The 15,225-nt window shown below is 37.5% G+C and overlaps 1 protein-coding gene across 5 annotated transcripts in view; it reads left to right on the top strand.

The window, feature by feature from the left end:
- The window catches only part of LOC110398611 (skin secretory protein xP2-like), a 184,303-nt gene that overhangs the window by 90,742 nt on the left and 78,336 nt on the right, over nt 1-15,225 (top strand). The window contains exon 1 of one of the 5 annotated variants that reach the window (XR_002438496.1): nt 10,072-10,888. The exons of the other annotated variants lie outside the window; for them this stretch is intronic. The gene's annotated coding sequence lies outside the window, so the exon portion shown is untranslated. Of the gene's footprint in view, nt 1-10,071; nt 10,889-15,225 lie in introns of those variants that run through there. 5 annotated transcript variants of the gene reach the window in all.

The raw sequence follows: 15,225 nt of genomic DNA, 5'->3' as shown, positions 1-15,225 counted from the left end.
TAACGCCATGAGTAACTAAGATTCTATAGATTTGCATTTGATGAATAAAACTGTGTTTTCAATTATTGATCTGGAATTTTTTGAAGATAAATACCAATATTTATGAAATTTTTCTGTATTCCCATAAGTATGTATTTTCAGGTACTTTGCCAGAAGTTCTTACCACAGGAAATGTAAATCAGGTTTTAAATATGTGTCTTGAAAAGCAAAAATATTTAAATTTTCTTTACTTTTTGTTGTCATCTCATTCATTTTGAACATTTCACATTAAAGTTCCCTTGCCTCTGAGTAAACTACTTTTCCTAGTTAAGGATAAGCTGCAGCTTTCAAGTGCAATCTCCTAAGAAAAAAAGGATAATGAAGAATTACTGCTGCATTTTAAGAATGCACCTGAAATATTTGGATATAAGGCTTACATTTCTTTCCAGAACTTATAATCCTGACTGCCACAATAATGTCCTTCCTCCCACAGAAAGGATAAACTGTAAACAGCATTGCATAGAAGATCTTATATTTTTAATGAATGGTGTTATCACTATAGGTTTTCCCCAGGAAAGTCTCCACATCTTTTGCAGAGTAGGAGCAAAATATTTTCAGTTTACTGTTGGTTGCCCTGAAATACATTCCATTAATTGTAATAAGGATAAAAGGAGATTGTTTAGTCTGGAGAAGAGGAGGCTCATGGGGAGACCTTAATATCTCTCTACAACTGCCTGAAAGGAGGTTATAGCAAAATGAGAGTTGGCCTCTTCTCCCATGTACCTAGTGATAGGACTAGAGGGAATGGCCTCAAGTTTCACCAGGAGAGGTTCAGGTTGGATGTTAGGAAACATATTATCAGAAACAGTGGTCAGGCACTGACACATGCTGCCCAGGGAGGTGGTGGAGTCACCGTCCCTGGAGATGTTCAAGAAATGTCTAGATGTTGTACTGAGGGACATGGTTTAGTGGGAAATATTGGTGGATGGTGGACTGGATGATCTTGGAGGTCTTTGTGTGGTCTTGGCTCTGCTTCCAGTTCTGTCATGGAAATTCTTAGTACTGTCCATCAGTCTGAATATGTCTGAGTGAATAATACACTGTGTGAGCTATAGCAACCCTGAGAACTTTTGTTACCCCACAGTGGCATCCACTAAGAGCTTAGCGTAGACATAGGTCCTCTACATGATAAAATTAACTAAATAAATGCTTTCTGGATCAAAGAATATTTGTTCTTGTTAAGTACCTAATTTTCCATAGCTCTATGAGCTTGATTCAGATGTACATTGGGAAAGAGAGGAGATTCAGGCCATTTTTCTCAGGAATAAGATGTTAAAAAAAGAAAACAATAAAGGGTCTTGACAATTATTTCTTGGCAAGTTTCAGCTTTCCATGAGAAGCAAGCACACACACTTTTTAAAAAATGACGCAGATGTCTCTGCATGTCCGTAGCTTGGAAAGACACAGATGGACTCATGTTTTGAGAAGAAACAACAGGCAGTCAGTTTGGAGAGGAAAAACAGTCTAGGATATTTTGTGGCTGTTACTTTTTGATACAGGCGTGCAAGCACAGTCAGCCCTGCTGTAACTGAGGGACAGCTGGGTCATACCACACAGTGCTTCACCCTGAATTCCTAATTTCACAGCAGCCAGTGCTCATCTAAGGGCTTAAGTGTGCTTTGCCATGCACATGTGGGATGAAGTGAGAGAACAGTGGTGGGATCTGGTGCTGTGATCTGTCCCAACAGCATGAGGCAGTGCTTGGGCACAGCCAAATGTGTACGAAGCGAGGGGCTCAGCTCCTGCTCGGCTGGCTCTGCTGTTTGAATTGGCTTGCTCTCAGGAAAAGAGAGTTTCCAGCTCACAAATTAATCTATGGCTGTGGTGTGGAGACCTGAAATAAAATACCTGTGAAGAGATGGATGGGAATCCTGAGCTGTGAATCAGAGAAAGACACTGAGTGTCTTAGTGACTCAAGTTCTCAGTTTCATCAACAGGGCTGCCAACAGCGTGATTTCTTGCCATGTACAAGCAGGGCTTTAGATACGCTTCCATCTGTTTTTTGCAATTTTTGTCTAATTGGCTAACTTTTAGTGGGTTCTTCTAGCAGAGAGTCAAAATTCCTCCTCTCCATTTTACCGCTGTTGTAATCTAGGATTATTTTTTTCCATTCCTTGTTATTATAACTAATCGTTGTTACAACTGATTATTTGTTATACATAATTATTAATTTCTTTCTTTCTGTAAATTTGAAGAACAGTCTCTGACCAAAATAATTCATAATTTTGCAACTAACATGGGCAAGGATTTACTTTAATGAATTCTCTTTGCTATAGCTGGAAAACAGGTGTAAAATACTTGCTTTTCAAAACATTGTGAGTTATTGTCCCCTAACATTTGTAAAACCATTTAAATAAGTTGTGCAATACCATGTTAAAGTATTACTGAACAGAGTAGAAAGATGTTAATTCACAATATATATTCAGAAGTCCCATGTGGAGTAGTGCTCTGAACAGAGGCTCAACATACCAGCCTGCATGCAGCCATTGTGACCTAACTGAATTTGCCCAGAAGGTCCACTATCACTGTGTGGGGTTGACTTAGTCACAGGCTACATTTCACTTGCCTTCTAAGCTAGAGCATTGGTTTCTGATTTTTAATTATCATTATTCCATGTACTGACAATTAAGTCATTTGATACATGAATATATGTTAGGGACCGAAAGTGAAGAATGTTGCCAATTTATCTCTTTTAAGGGATCATCTGGAAAACAGCAAACTGGAAAAATGAGGTTCATTCCTGCTGCTGAAGTAAGAAGGAAGGCATTGCTTGGTTTCACATTTCGGGTCAGGACAACTAAAAGTCTCCTGCTCAGCTACAGCTTGTACAAGAAAGAGTTTTGTCTCCTATATTAATTTCCTGTAGGTGACACCAGATAACACTTTGAGCTGATTACTGTAAATGAGTGCAAGAGAGATCAGAGAAAGAGAGAAAAGATTTGGGTTGGTTTGAGCTATAAACCACAGGAGAACAGAGGCTTCTCTTTCCTCTACAGAGGCTTTACCTGTGAGGGGATGCTGTTGCATGTGATCCCTCGAACACTGCTTAAATCTTTTATCCAACAAGACTGGAAATACTCATATATATAGCTAGTCTTCACACACTACCATGAAGTACACTGAGGAAACTTCAGATTCTTCTTACCACTGAAAGAATAAAAATGTCACAGTGGAATTTGTCTTCTATTACAAGTTAAAAAAGCAAAATCCACCTATAATTATTTCCAGAAACGTCATCATAAAAAAATTTCAATGAATTTTTTCTCATTTTGGGGGGAAAGAAACACTCTCAGGAGTTCAGTGCAGCCCAGATGCAGGGTATGGTATGCAGCAGTTAGTGTAGTTAGTGTGCAGCAGTGGGGTGTGCTGGGGAGTGCTCACTACCTGATGCTTGGCAAGGCACAGCAGGCATTGCTTCTCCTTGTTGTGTCGCTCCAGCCAATAAAATAATTGCCATTACTTAATAATCTTAATCCATGGTTAAGATTATGGGAAGTTGCTGGGAAATAATAATGGTCAGACTTTTGCCAAAGTGGTAGTCTCTTGGGAGAAACTGGCCACCTGGTATGTCAAATAGATTTCTGCCCTTACAAAGGGAGGGTGGCAAGCTCTACTAATACTATATCAGAGAACAAAATGGATCAGATTACATTATTACTCCTTCCTTCGGTGTCTTAAGGGCTGTTCACAGTATGGCAGGTCGTATTCCTGCTGGAAAAATCTTGTTCTGCCTTTGCTTGTTGCATGGTTTTCCTTGTCCTGAACAGTTACTTTAGATTAAATTTTCCCTGAAAAATGACTAGCTAATTCACAGCAGAAAGTGGTGGATTGAACTGAAGCATTTAATACCAGTGAAGTGGTTAATAAGCGTTATTACAAGCAGCGTTGTAGATAAGGCCCTCTCCTGGCTTGTTTCATGTCCCAGACAAAGAATCATTCCTGAAATTTGTGCTAAACGTAATTCAGTTAGAGAAAAAAAATACCTCAACCCACTCTTACTTAAGCTAAGATTTACTTAGAAATATCTGTTAAGTAAGGAGAACTACCTGTAAAATTATGTCAACAAATTTAAGGAGTTGGCAATCTAGAAGTGTGATCATAACAGAAACCTTTTCATCCAACGAATCTGCCTATGTCGTCTTTTCCAAGGCCTTATGGTAGTCTGTGTTTGAGAAATAAGGCTTCTCTGAAACCACGGATAGCCAGAAAAGAAAGGAACAATTGTTTAATTTACAATTTAATTGAATGCTGAGAAAGCATTTAGAGAAGCATTGTACTAGATAAGCATGGCTAAGGAAGAGTGAGATAAATAAGCTTGCACTGATACCAGCGCTAACAAGGATTCTGCTTTCAGCAGCTGAGGTGGGGCGGTTGGAATTAGCTCAGTTATGTCTGTGCTGTACCACACAGTGTGCAGAGCAGATAAAACCAGGAAAACCTTGCAGTGTCTGTATTTGAAGGCTAGGTCTCTTGGCAGCAAAGTATTTGAGACTTTATTCCAAGCGTGCTTTTGGGGAACTTTTGCACATCCTTATTTTGCATTGCCAAAGAGACAATAATCTTTATTTTAGTGACTTAGTAGAGAGCTTTAAAGGATGACACTTCACAAGTAGTTACAGTTTATATGATGTTTTAAGAGTCAGCATATTCTGTTGTGTAATGCCGCGAACTGAAAGTCAATAGAGATGATTTCTTAACATTTCTTCTCTATGAGCTTATTTCTTCTTCTGCCTTTAGTCTGTCCCCTAGGAACTAATTTACAAGGCAGCTTCCTATCACAGATATTGCACAGTTCCCAATATAAAGGAAGCATGTCATTCGGGTCCTCAAATGCTATTGTAAGACATATAAGAATGTTAAGCATTCCCTTGGGAGGTCAGTGCTCAGTTTTATGGTTAGAATAGAGATACAAGTGCGGAGTTAGCTGTCTGCGTGAAGACATTTGGGGGCTTTAGAACTGCTAGGCATTTTAAAGCTGCAACTTTATCTGCGAATGTGTAGGCCTTTCAAAGATGCTTTGTTCATGGAAAGTATCTCTAAAAGTGTATGTGCATGGTTGGGATTGGTCAAAGAAGTACAAAAGGCTACCTACAAAACTTGCCTCTGTACACTTTTTGGGAAACAGATTTTTTCATAAATAAAATGTACAAGTTATATATAAAATGATGAGCATTTTAAAATATCAATTATAAAGTTCAGCCCAGCACTAGATATAAATTGCTTCTGAATTCCAAGATTCCAAATAAACATATTTTTGTTTCCATCGATTTATGTAAGCTGTTATAGTTATTCACTGATTTCCTCTTAGTTCTCAGAGCTGTGTTTATATTTGGTTCATTTGGCCTACTTTAGCATCCTTTTCTACAGCTAGTTCCCAAGTTTGATTTTCAAGCTGGGTATTCTTTTGGGGGAACACACAGAGCACATCAATCTCTTAACGGCTAAATTTGGAAAGCATAGCATCAATTGCTGTGGTTAACTGCCTTCAGAGTACATTGTGGTTAATTAATGAATTTCCCAAAGCTTTCTGAAGAGCCATTTCCTACTTTAGACGGGGGCATGTATTCTCCTATCTATCTAGACCAGTGACAGAAGGAACATTCTTAATTAGAAGTCATAAGAAAAATTATCTAGTCAGGTGCTCTGAAGATCTTTAAAAATTGTATCCATGGTGCAGTGAACGTATAATTTTATTTTCCTCCAGGCATTAAAATATGAATAAGAAGCCACTATGAATTATGAGCAGTACAAAGTGTTCAAACCAGCTCAACTGAATTTCTTTCAGTGAAGTTCCAGAGATCTAGCTTACTCTGACAGGAAAGATTTTTGGCCCGATACTGTGCTGCTTTTGCAGCTCATTTGTTTTACACACCAGCAATGAAAAGCAGAAGGCTGGAGCAACCATTCTTCTTTGGGACAGAAGCTGAAAAGATTAAGAAGAGTGCTTGATATTATCTTTAAAAACAGAAAAATAAACAGGCTACTGGCTAAGGTCAGGAGGCGAATTACTTCATAACCAATTTGGATATACTCCATGATCTGGTTAGAGAAAAATGATATAATTCTGAAAGGATAGCTGAGATAACAAAAATAGCAAATTATTCTTATGAAAACTTTTGTAGGCAAATTCTTTCATTATAGTTGTTCAGAATGTGAAAAAGGGCAAAGTAACAAGTGTAAATGTGTATGTATATATATTTTTTCTTTGAAGTAGTGCCCAGCGTCACTTGAGCTTCATTTGTTCAAGTTTGTAGGAATATAGTGATACAAACCCAGATGGTGTTTGCTGTTACTGGTGACAGACGTTCTCTTATTCTTGAGATTATGCAGTTAAGTGTAATGCAATTATAGCTGAGTTATGCAAAATACAAAACACCCTCAGCTCCCATTAACTGCAAGGGCAGCTGTAGGGTCTCCATACCTCCCAGGAGGATTAGCTGAACTCTTCACCTAAGCAGTTGTTTTTGAGATATCCTGCTCATCAGGTCCACTGAAATCTGTGTTCAGCATCTTTGTGATCACTCTCCAGTGACCTTCTTTAGGACTGAGATCAAAGATCTTACTATCTTTTCAGGAAATTGATCAAATGCCAAGGAACTGTATGTCCTAAATGCTCACTTGATTGATGCAATTATGTGAATGCAGTAATATGACTAAACGATAATCTTATTGAAACACACATACATGCGTCGCACAGAGGTAATAGACAGAGATAAGGTAATCTTAGTGCTTCAGTAAAAAATGCTCAGTAAAAATGAAACAGTTCCAGATGGTGGGCAAGCTCCTCCTGAACCTAATGCTGCTGCAGTAGAAAAATTTTGGTCAAGCCCTCTAGCCAGCCTGGATCCTAACATTGAGCGTGGCCATTCTAGAATTATCAAAAAGACTATTCTTCTCCTTTAAAGGATAGTTCTTCAGAAATGGCATCCAATATCTATGAATTCATTAGTGTGAACCCTGAGATGAGCTTGGCACATGTTTAAGAGTCAAAGTCAAATTTAAGAGCCACCATATAAGTTGATAAAAGTGAAATACCAACACTGAGTGTGCGTATAAATACAGTCTTTCTACAAAATACCCAAATAAGTACACTTTGCGATGTAAGGTTCTGGTGATCAACATTTATTTAACACATGTACTGCAGACTGGGATCACATCACAAGAAAGGTCTGCTAATGCTTTCAGATCTTGTGATCTCAGTTTGAGGTGAGTGGTCTCTAATTTTCATAATTCGGTATTGTTGTATTAAAGGACAATAGTACATTCCAGAGTTATGGAACAATACAATGTGGGTTTTCTTGTTTGTTTGGTTGGTTGTTTTTGTTGTTGTTGTTGTTGTTGTTCTGTGCTGTTTTGTTTTTTTTTTTTAAGTAGCAATCTAGTGAGCTAAATATTGGTTTGGGTGAAAGTGTATAAAATGTAACCTGGGAGCAAGAGAATACTGAATTTATTCTTGATAAATTGAATGAAAAAAATAGTAATAAATGAGGTAGGAAGCCCACAAAATTATCATGTAGTGGGATCTAGTAACCAATTTAGGTTAGACATGTAGTGGGATCTAGTAATGTATTTAGGTTAGTCAAGACTACAGAAAATGGACAGGGGATATCAGAGACATATGAGCAAACTCAGTTAAGTGGATGATGCAATAGAAAATGATATTAATTTTTTAGTTAATGCAAATATTGTATTACCACCCAATTTCTGGAAGTCAACTTTTAACACACACATTATTTATATTAATCAACAAATGAATAGGGTGTTTTTTACATGGAGCTTAGTGTGCTGCGCTTGGATGCTGTGGCAATGGGGCTCTGGAGTACTGTGTGTACTCTGTAGTCCTTACTAACCTAAGTAAGTTACTAGAAAGTAAACTTCATTAGCAACCATTAGAAGGATGTTCTCCATGGTCTAAGACTTGTTATCAGTTTTAAATGAGTGAGAAACAAAACTCTGTTATTTTGGGGCTAATTTTACATTCCAAAGTACAATTACCCTTTCTTTACTTCTGGATGTTATGGGGTAGTGTGAGTGGGTGTAGCTACAGAACAACTCTAACATAATTTAAGAAAACATGGCTGGGGGTTCATTCACCCCTACTTTAAGAGTTTCTAGATTCCTGCTGAACCTTTGAGCTTTCTGTAAGTTTTCTGAGCTTTGGCTTTCTGTGAACAGAATCAGGAGATAGTGCCTGAAAAATTAATACATTTCCTGGGTAACAAAGTACGCGATCAAGTTTATATTAGCACATATTAAAAGGATTTTTCAATAGTTAGCTTCATTATTATTTCATGTTATATTTTGATGCTAAAAATATGATAATTCTTTCATTTAAAATCATACATTTGTTTTCATTTGATTGTCCTCTACATTTTTAAAACATATTTTTCTTTGTAGCCTATGAAATATTATTTTTTTTTAAAAAATTAATCTCCAAGGAATTCCTGCTTTAGAAAAAAAGTGAATGTCTCACACCAGTTCACTCTATTTTCTTCTCTTTTCTAAACAATGCTGTATTTTTATGTAAGCAGTAAGCATGCCAGACACTTGCATGAAAAATATGATGTGTACAATGCACTTCATTTATTTCTTGACATAACAGCAAAAGTTGAAAAAACACAGAGGTTTGTAGGAATTAAGTTATGACATAAAACAGACTTCTTATGTCAAGAGAAGGAGACAATTTGCAATTAAAAACAGAGAACTGAGGACTGGCTCCATAGTTTATGCAAATCTTATGTGAATTGTATAAAAATATGAGGGCAACTCACTGCGTTAATGTGACAAAGTGCAGAGCATTGTCATTCCAGGACAGAGTACACCAACAGAATAGAGTTGTCTTTCACGAAGGAAGGACCTAGATACTAAAGCTCATCAGTGTACAAAAACCAATACTTATGGAAGACCTGGATCACCTCCTGTGACCTGGTAAAGGTCTAGGGCAGTACTCCTTGCAGCATGGAGTTCCTTGCCCACAGTCTGGAAAAGGAGGAAACCAGTTACTTCTGACCTCAGCAAGCACTGCTAGGAGTTATAGCATGATGTTAAACAAAGCACATGGTCTGTCTGAAATTACAACATAATATCAGAAGTGCTAGGCCAGCATGAAATAAATATTTGAGGTTCAGTCCACTTCAGGCAATCTGCCCAAAATAATAGATGATAGTTAAAGATTATATGTGGTTTCCAAAATCCCATTCAAATGTATTCCCCTTGGCAGCTTGACAAAATAGTTAGTTTTTACAATTTTATGCCATTAAAACTGAAGGTTGCATAAAGTGTAACTATTCAAACACTAGGTTAATTATTACTACCCTGTGTCTGTAAAGGGCTTTGTTCCATGACAAGAATTTGACACTTTAGCGTAAGTACCATAACTTTCTTCCTTCAGCATCTCCATCGTCCTCCACCTCAACCCACACACAAAGTGGCATTTAAATAAGGCTCTTCATGCTAAGTCATAAATATTAATGACGTGAAACTCAGGGCTTGGCATTTTGCATTAATGGCCCTCTTCATCACTGTTTCATACCTGGATTGCAGCCAACCCCTATGTAACTGGCTGACATTTTTATTTTTTTTTTAAACAATGTTAATACTGATGTGAAACAAAACGCTGAGATAATTTTTCCCAAATTGCTAGCAAACCCTCTTTCTGCGCTGCATGTTTAGGGTGTCAATTGGCATGACTTTTTGAACAATGTCCATGGTGGCTTGGCATGATTGGACTTGTAATTACAGTTTGTGCCTTTCAGCTAGTTCCTACAATACCTCCAAACAAGATGTGAATAGATATTTCCTTAAAAAAAAAAAAAAATTGAGCTGGTTTTGAAAAAATAAATACTGTTTTTTTCCTACAATCTAACATTTCATGTTGGCTCCAAAAAGGGTTTAATTCCATTGTTGGTAATAAAAGAAATTTTTTTTCTTAATTCCTGTGGTTACTTGCATCAGTTCTGTCCTCTCAGTTTGAGCTGTACCCATTGTTTGAATTTATTAATGAAATGAGGTTTTGGAGATATTTGTGACAGTGTTGAAGATGTATTTTTCTGTTTTCTGTCTGTGAGAGAGAGACATCCAGATCAGTCTTGTGAGCAACACAGCCATGGTCCTGGGCAGCCAGCTCTATGTCTCCCTGCTTGAACAGTGGGGGTGACCAAATGACCTCCAAAGGTCCCTTCCAACCTTAACTCCTCTCTTTCTGTATGATTCTGTGATTCTGCGTTGTCTCAATCCCACAAGATAATGAACCTTCTGAACAACCTGCCAGATATTAGCATAATTCCTTAAACAGTAAGCATGTGCTTGGCTCTTCCTGCCCTTCATTGCTTATCTGAATAAGGACCAGAATATTCTTATAAAACAGTTTGAAACTTGAATTTTCTACACTGTTACTGAGAAGTTGACATTTCAGTAAAACATTTGGTTTGAAAGAGAACAACAATAGTTAAAATTTTCCCTTCATTAGAAAGTGAAAGTAGAAGAAGAGAAGCAGAAACGCATACTGGGCTCTAAGATACACAGTGTGTTTTGCAGTATGGCATACGTCATGACCTTCAGTGCTTTGAATTAAGTAGGAAAAAGAGCAAGCCTGAAGTACAGGATCATAGGGCTTACAAGGAACACAAAGTCATATAGTCCAGGTGTAGTGGAAATGCTAAGTGACGGCTTGAAACAGTAACTGAACACCTGGTGGGAAGGCAAGGCCAACCCAGGGGAGCTCAGGTGCATGCAATGCACCTTAGTGACCAGAAGGGCTGAAGCCAGGATCCACCCCTTCCCAGACCTCATTTAAGGGTTGGCAAAGCTCTTTTGCTAGAGATTTCAGTGTACCTGAAGCCTTCCAAGGGTAAGTAAGTAGAGTCTTTCCTTTGTTTCTGTGCCTATGGCTGTTGTATTTGAGCAATTCTTCACTTGTTGCAGCTTATGATTTTGCTATTCTGCTGTCATTGCTGTGCTTTCCATTGCATTACACCAGGGCAAAAACAACAAACTTTGAGTCATTCATGATAGGTACTTATCAGCCTGTCTTAATGTCTTCAGTGTGGATGCACCAAGCCTTCCAACACTTCTGCTGTTTATGGTTCTCTCATAATATTTTTCTAAATATGTAAGCTGAATTGTCTTGCATGGACTGTTATTTCTGTAGTCATATAAAGTAGCCTTCTATGTGTCTAAGACCAGTAACAAACCTTCCATCAGCCTCTTATGCTAAAAGTCCCACTTTAAATATTTCATTATAATTCATATTTTATAGACCTTTTATCATTTTCACTGTTATCTTTAGGACTGTCTTTGACCAATTCATAAATTTCTTGAAGTGTGGTCCCTGACCTAGGGGCACACTAATCCAGTTAATGCCTTATCAGTACTGAGGAGAGCAAAGTGTTGCTTCACAAACTTGTGTGCTATCTGCATTTCAGAAAAACATTTCTGTGTCTGCAGCAACATGTTGTTAACTCATCTTTGTTCTTTGGTCAGCTCTAATTTTTATACCCTTTCCAATCTGAATTTCTCCCTCTACAGCTATTACCCATTTTCTGTCTACATAGTTTATTATTGCTGAGCTTGGCACTTGTACAAGCTGAAGATATTTCCATTTTCCATTCTTATCTCCAGTTTATCAGGACTGTTTTGAATCCTATTCTTGTCCTCTGAAATAGTTGCGATGTACTAGACTACATTTGCCTCTAAATTAATGAGCCTATTCTCTAATCTGCCATTCTGGTCAGTAGTGAAAATATTGAATAGTGCTGGACCCAGGATAGATCCCAGTGGGAAATCCATTTGATATATCCTCCTGTTTTGATACACAGTCTTTATAACGTATTCAGCTTTGCACTCAAATTTGAGAATTTTTTTCCCTGGCTGGTTTATGAGGAGTGAGGTGGTCATTTCAGACAGGATTGCAGAAATAACACTAATGAATTCTAAATATTTAAGATTCATACTTTATTTCCCTCCCTCAGGGGATAAGGAAAATCTAAAGCTAAGCATTCAAATCTGTTCTGATGTAACTTTTTCTCAAGTTTTTTAAATGGGACAGTGCCACTGTAATGTCATTAGAGGTTACGTATCTCCTCAAAAGCACTACTTGTCAAGAATACAACTTTGAAAAGCTTGGCCTGACAAGCTGTTAACAGAGCAGCCCTTGAAATTACAAAATACTTTTTTAATTACTTCTTCAAAATATAGAATTAAAATATCAAGAAGTGTTCTTTTGGTCTGAGTATTCTTGATGTATGGTAAGCCTGCACATGTAAATGTTTGCATAATTTAATGCATGTGTACCAAACACAGCAGAAAACATCTCTACTTCACAATGGTAATAAGCTCATGACATATTTCAAATTCAGATAAGTGTTTGAATGTTGGAGGACTTGAGCATTTGGTGACTGAAATTTATCCTCCACTCTGAAGATTCCAGCTGCTCAGTAAGCTCAAAATCAATGTGAGAATACTTGGATGCAGGATGACAGTTGTGTAGAGATCTTGAAGTTCTGAAAAAATTACAAGTGTTTGCATTCGGTATTTTGGTTTGTCCCATGTTACTTACATCTTTGCTTTACTATGTGAACTGTTAAACATCCCTGCATAATGGCACTTTATCAGATGTATATGCAACTGTATATAAAACTTTAATGGACCAGTCTGAAAAAGATTGTGGAATGGACTGTGATGTCCTGCTGTTGTTCAGGGGCTTGAAGTATTTTGTAAATGCTTGGTTTTAATTTATGCTTGTACTCAGAAACACAAAACACATTGATTCTTAATTTAGAACCTTCATACCACACAGATCACTCAGGAGCTTAAGATTATGAAAGGCTGGTTCCTATCATTGCTGTCACCTTTAGTATTTTCCATACGACAGTAGCCAAAGTGATAGGTATAAAACTCAGTGTTCTGTAGTTTGAAAAGAGAACCATTACTTCACTCAGTTTTTCTAAGAAGACGTAGCAGAAAATTGTCTAGCTGAAATGAAAAGTGCGAAGAAAAAAATCACGGTATCTGTTTTCATAATATTATGGAGTAACAGTGGAACAAAATTTGACTTGTAAGGGAACTGCCACTTTTGGATCATAATGATACTTGTTTGAAAATGGTAAATAGCTGTAGAAAACAAAGTGTATGCAGAGAACAAAATGTTGAGAAGGGTGCTGGTCACTTCAGGATGCTAAGGCACAGGAAAAAGGCTAGCTCTCAAATACTTGCCAAATGCAAATATTCCACTATAAGTTGGTTCCCCACACCTTTCATTGCCATATCATTTAGTTTCCTGAAACTTTAAACACTTGTTAAGTGTTAATTAGTTCACTTCATAATGCTCCCTGTAGGGGAAAATAGTACCTTCAAACTTTTAAAAAGAAGTTGAAACAGTCTCTGGAGGATTAAGTTGCTTACCTCAATTCCAAGTAGAAACACAAATTTGAGCTACAGGTTGCCTTGTGTATGAATAACAGATTTAATCCTACAAGTTGGCAAGCACTTGCAAAGGCCAAGAAGTGAAGGAGTCTCAGACTTTCTACCAGTAATACTTGTTGCCCTTTTACAAGTAATACTTGTTTTTTTTCATATGCAGAGAGGTCTTGAAGTGGTACCAGCTGACCTGGACTGTATACCTGTTGAAATCTGTGTAGAACTTGATGTACTGTCTCTACAACTAACACATTTCATGCTGCACACTCGGGGAAGTGCTTATGCAGATGCATACATTAATAATACTGTTCATTGTGCAGACCTCACAGTCTGAACTGGCAGACAGTGGCAATTCATATGTTTCTGTTCTCCTCTGCCCTTGCAAGGAACAACTGCTTTAATCTAGACTTTTTCCAAAGTTGTTCCTGAGCTCAAACTACTCTGGTGTTGGAATAAATAGCAATTTTTGAATGAAAAAGGCAGAGTGGCATATCGACAGATTGACTCTGCTCCCTTTCAGTTTTGTCTTTCTTGCTCATGTTTACCAGCATTGTATTTCCCTTACTTTTAAGGGAACACTGGTTTCACAAAGCAACATATGACCCAGCAAGTGAAGAACAAAGAACATGGCTTTGACATGGCTTTCATCCATTATTTTCTATATGTGGCTCTAACTGTGGAAGTATTTCCACTTCTGTGGAAGTTTTTTCATTTTTATGTAGAAGAAACTCAAGCAAGCAATGTTAATGTTGCATATTCCCTTGGTCTGTATTGCAAAAATCATTAGGGCTTGACTTTTCCACAGAAAGGAATGCAGAATGCTGTCTACTTGTAAGTTTGTGATTCATGCCTCCTGTCAAGGCTACCAAACCAGTAAAAACACTGGAATGTAAAAAAAAAAAATACGCATGATTATGTATTTCAGGAAAACAATTTTCTCAAGAATGTTTCTGGAATGAATCTTCAGTGTTAGCTATTTCTAGTTCATATATCAGTGACGGAGTGCCTACTGGCACCAACTGGTGCTTTGCAATTGTCTCAAAGGACAATGCTTTAGTTTGCTTAAGGTGTCTTTTTTTGGATTCTTGTAGCAGCAAATCCTTTAGCAGCTCATTACTTAATAGAAACTAAACAAAGCTTCTTCCAGGAAAGAAACTGTTCATCTGTCACCCCACAGTGAACTTCTTTTCTCAAATACATAACACATTCTTTTAGAAAAATATCTCCAATTTAACCAAGACACTGTATACTCTGAAGACAAGAATATGTCCTTGTTCATCTGTCTTCCACTGCTTGAAACTCAAAAGTTTCTGGGGAAAAGAAATGGCAGAAGATAATTTCTGGGTATAGAAATCTACCTGTATGATATATTCAGACTTGTCTGTCATACTTTTAAAAACAGCGACTTTCTCCACTGAAGAGCACTTGAGTAGGCCCTTATACATAGGCCTCCTTAGGGCCCGGGCAGGACTCCTTTGTTATCTACTAATAGACATTTCTTCAGATGTTTTTCAACTTCTTATGGAAACTCAGCTTTCTTTTTATTGTCAAGATAGCTCACTGCTAACAGTTCCCTCCATACGTTGTGACTGTTACTGTATCTGCCAGAGGAGCCTTTTCACAGCTCTTCATTTCCACTAGAGTGGCCACTGGAGCACCAATATTAGTTGTACAGAAAAAAGGACAGTCTGTCAGCCATTGTCAGCTCTGACTTTAGCAGCTGATAACTTGATCACGGGTTTTAAAGAACAAAATAAAGGCACTAATCTG

This window comes from Numida meleagris, chromosome 4 (assembly GCF_002078875.1).
Source record: "Numida meleagris isolate 19003 breed g44 Domestic line chromosome 4, NumMel1.0, whole genome shotgun sequence".
Taxonomy (NCBI): Eukaryota; Metazoa; Chordata; class Aves; order Galliformes; family Numididae; genus Numida; species Numida meleagris.
Note: the sequence above shows the minus strand (reverse complement) of the source record. Positions and strands in the feature narration are given on the sequence as shown.